This window comes from Camellia sinensis, chromosome 9, assembly GCF_055761805.1.
Source record: "Camellia sinensis isolate YWXY chromosome 9, ASM5576180v1, whole genome shotgun sequence".
Lineage (NCBI taxonomy): Eukaryota > Viridiplantae > Streptophyta > Magnoliopsida > Ericales > Theaceae > Camellia > Camellia sinensis.
In genome coordinates, this window is record NC_138969.1 from 24,403,310 (window position 1) to 24,408,073 (window position 4,764).

The 4,764-nt window shown below is 33.6% G+C and overlaps 1 pseudogene; it reads right to left on the reverse strand.

The window, feature by feature from the left end:
• Window positions 1-1,523: 1,523 nt before the first annotated feature.
• LOC114288260 (hyperosmolality-gated Ca2+ permeable channel 3.1 pseudogene) lies at window positions 1,524-2,942 on the reverse strand (annotated as a pseudogene).
• Between the last annotated feature and the right edge of the window lie 1,822 nt (window positions 2,943-4,764).

The window sequence follows — 4,764 nt, forward strand, 5'->3', positions numbered from 1 at the left end:
CCATACGTGCCCGCAATTTGCTTCACACGTTTAATCGTTGCGATTCTATACATTTCACTACTATATGGACATTTCAATATCATTCCACATAAGCACTTAATCATGTAAACACATACGGATTATTTTTTCCTGATGAAATTTGTCCCACGAAAAACTATGAATTCTTAGTAGAACGAGTATTGATCAAGTACCCTTCTAAAAAGACCTCAAGGAATTTAACAGGCGCAAACAACATCCCAAAAGTCCAACCCTATACCCACATAGCCATATAAGAAGTTATCACATAATCACAAAATGTATAACAACATCTTCCTATCATGCAGCATGAACCCATTGTGGTTAAACAACCACTTCCCACGAGCTCCAAGTATTCAAATCCGGTAGCTCTGATACCAAGTTGTAACGCCTCCATTTTTCATGCCCAAATGGTAATGCAATGGTCATGGATCTTTAAAGTAAAACTGGTCATAAATCCTCATACTTGCATTACATGATGTAAATAGCCTTCATGTAAGAATACAATTAATTAATTAAACAACAAATACCCCCAAGGGTTTACAAGTTTCCAAGGCTTGAGCCTGGTTACACAAAACGGTTATTCAAACCCACAAATATAAAGCCCTTGGCTTGCAATCAGAGTCACAGCAAACGGGCACATTATGCAAGACACTTTTCTCAAGCATGAAGTTGTGTGTGAATATCCATTGTATAGTCAACCAAAATTTAAAAGACAAATTTATTTTATGAAGGAATTTTTTGTTTTCCTCAATATATTCTTTCATAAATCAAAATGCACTTTTCTGGGATGTTTTAGGGAAGGATATATTCTTAATACAAATTTCATGATTTGGGTATGAAACTATTCCTCATAAAGTTGGAGAGCAATGGAATAATAAAGGTTCCACTTCACTTGAATCGATCCATGTTCATCAAAGTTGACTAACTTCCAAAAATAAAAATATAATAAAATACTATTGAAAATATCGTGAAAATAAAATACATGTAGATTCAATTCAATGAGCAACACCCAAAATAAATCAAGTTTACACGTTTTATTTGTAGGATAATCAAGCTATATGTGATTTCATTTTTGCAAACCAACAGACTCTATCTTAGTACTAATACAGGCAAAATGAAAATTTTCACATTTCAGAAACACATACATCATATATATGTTACCAAAAAAAAAAAAATACTTCCTAATCGTGCTAATTACCAACAAACAATTTAAGTACCAGTCACATTTACATGCTTCAAAGTTACAATGGCCCTGTTTGGTAAAGCTGTGGGAAAGTGCTTATAACTTATGCCTAAACAGCTTATAGCTTATAACTATGAACATAAACTGATTTCTGACTTATAAATTAAGCATCTCCTGCCCTACTCAAAGAATAAGTTGATTTCTGACTTACAAAAAGCTATAAGCTGCATTGTTAAGCTAAACCAAACATATCAAAATAGCTTAAATTAAGCTGAAAGTTGAAATAAGCAGCTTTTCAGCTGCACCAAACAGGCACAATAAACACCATGAAACTAGTGGGAAAAACACAAACAAATATAATCTACATCAAACGAACGATGATGACCTTGAAACCCCATGAGATAACGCATCTTCAAACTCTTCTTCGTCAGCCTTGCCAGCGCTCAAGCTCGGTGGAATGAAAGATCTAAAGATTACTTCCATGTTTGGCGCTTCCTTCAATTTGCGACAAGCAATTTCAAGACGGTGGATTGGAAGAATCTGTAGAATTTCTTGTTACAAACGAAGGTGAAGATCAGGGAGAATATTGGAAGAGGGATCAAGAATGGCGTGTAGTAGAACTACTTTATTTCGAAGTAACAAACCATTAATGCCACAATGCGCGCATTTATGTGCGGCCACATCCTCCCGTAGCTCTCGTATGAAGGAACATAGACTTTGAGTACCTATATTAGAGGTGGAGAGAATAACAAAAAAATAAGCAAACATACATGAAAATGAAGGGAGATTTATAGAAAAAAAAAAAAAGTGAAAGATTTGTTGCAACAAAAGCCATTAAGTGTTCAAATGCATATTTGCTGTTTAAATAATAATAATAATAACTCACAAATTTTAACAATATAAAAAAAAATTAAAAAATAGCAACCCAATGCACGAGGGCTTCCACTAAAGCAAGATCTGAGCAGGGGCAAGATATACATGCAACCTAAAGACAAATATTTTTTTTAAATAATAAATAAATAAAAAGAGCAACCTAATGCACTAGGTTCCTGCTAAAACAAAATATGAAGAGGACAAGTGTACACAACCTAATGCACAAGTTATTATCTCAAATCATAGTAATTAACCCCACAAAGATTTCGAAAGAAGCAAACTTTGAAACAAAATATGGGCATTCAACCAAAAATTAAGGAAAAAATATCATCTTAAGTGCATTTTTTGGTGAACATTTTGATTTCAATGTCAACTTAGAACAGCACAGGAACAAATTCAAAAGCCATGTTGTCAATGATATTGAATAGAGCTCTAGAAGTTCGAAATAGTTAGTGGACTTGCCTGATTTCGAAGGACAAGCCAACCAAGGGCAAAGTATAGCGCACCAAAAGGAATGATGATAGGAGCGATGACAGAGTAGCAAAGGACAATTGTGACAACCAGCAAATCACCAGGTACCCTAGTTGCAAGCCCAAGATCTCCAGGAGCCCAAGCTTCTATTCGCTCAACTTCAGTCTTGCAAAGGTACTTCCTCTTAAGATGGCAAATGATTAAAGGAACCATTCGAGACAGTTCCAGCCCATAGCCGACAAAGAACCTGAGAGATTAATAAAATTATGAGATTAAATTAACCAAACATTTAAGCAATTAAGCAAACTTCATAGTCAAACAAATTTCAAAAAATCATACAACTCAACTCAAAATTAAATTGACCCAAGAAAATTATGAAATCAACTGACATAGCCATAGCCATAATATTAAAAATGCTCATGAATGTCAATCCAATTATAACATGTAATTTGACATGCACAAAATTAATCTATCAAAGCCATTTGTAAAATGAACAAATTATGACAAGAAAGAAGATGAAAATAAGGCAGAGAAAAAAAAAAGGAAAATGCTATAGATCCAAATTTTTTACCAAATGAATGACCAAATATCTCACATGGGTTCATAAAGTGTGGATCCTACACCCATGAGATATTTGACCATTCATTTGGTAGAAAATTTTGTATTCCTAGCATTACTCAAACAAAAAAGAAATGTGATCTTACTTCAGGGCCACGTAGGTTAAGAAGAAAGTTATGGTAACTGGAAGGCTTGTGGCTAGTAACTTAAATGCAAAGTTTGGATCCTTCCCAATGCTCTTCAAGGACTTAAAACAGGGTTCCACCGATTAGGGGCAGATGCGGATAAAAAAAAATGTGAATTTCACGAATGGCAGATCGGGTGGTGGATGAATCTGTAAGAATATCCATAAAGTGGCCCATATGCCACATGCTTGTTTTATTTATATATATATACATTATTATATATATTTAATCAATTTAATGGGTAACTAACATAACTATTCCATATGATGGTTTCATAGGAAGTTACAACTTCTCTGATGGTGGGAAGTTATAAAGAGTTACATTTGGATATGGGTCCAAGCCTATCTATATATATGCTTGTGATAACCATCAAACACAGACATTGTTTTGTGAATAGAATAGGCTTGAAACTCTTTTCCTTCCACTTTTTCCATATGGTTCTGTAAAAGTGTTCTGTGAGTGGGTTTTGTTTATATATTCAAGATTTGATCATTCAAGGATAAAGATTCAAAAGCTTGAACATGATGGCAGGAGGTATTCTTCTTTCTAAAGTAAAATTATTTTAATTCTCCCAATTGGTATCAGAGCCTCCTTCTGTCCTTGTTGTTTAGCGTTATTGTATGTTATGGAGACGAAATCTTATTGCGTTCTGTTTCATACACTTGCTGGGTCTCTATTCCATTATGATTTCGACATGAAAATTTTCTTTGTTTGTTCGATTTGTTTTGTTGGCTATAATATATTATTCTGGTTTACGCTTCCTAATATTTTGATTAGTCTAAGCACACCACGTCTCTGCTTTTAGCTCTCTGTTTATTTTCTTCTGTCAAGGAGGTTTTGGAACTAGCAGGCCATCATACTTTTGAATATAAAATTGATAGTCTAATACTTAAATAGTGAAGTTTCAGTCAACATGGTGCCATCAGTATACATGACTTGTGATTGTGCCATATAGTTTAACATTATTTAAATTTTAAATTATCATAATGAATATTCATTGTTTAATTCATCTTAATATATATATATATACACATATATATGAAACTGTTAGGGAAAATATAAGATTTCCCATAAATAAATCAATCCATAGGAATAAAAACTAATGCAGAAAAATTACATCAAAAACAACACAAGAATTTTACGTGGTTCCCTTAATGTGAGGTACGTCCACGGGATTGAAACCCGATTCCACTATCAACCAAAAAGTTTCCAAACGATTACAAACGAGACACGAATGGTCTCACAAATTCACCCTTAGGTGAATTCCAAATAATCACAAATAACAAGTGGAAAAAAAAAACCTCACCAAATAGATGAACAAAAATCTTCGACACAGAGTTGTAGAAGATTCAAAATAATCACCAAAACAACTTCACCAAATCATCCAAAAAATGCACACTAACAGTGTTTCAAAAAACCGAAAAAACGAAGCAAAGAAATTGCCGAATTAATTCCACTTTTCACTCACCCAAAATT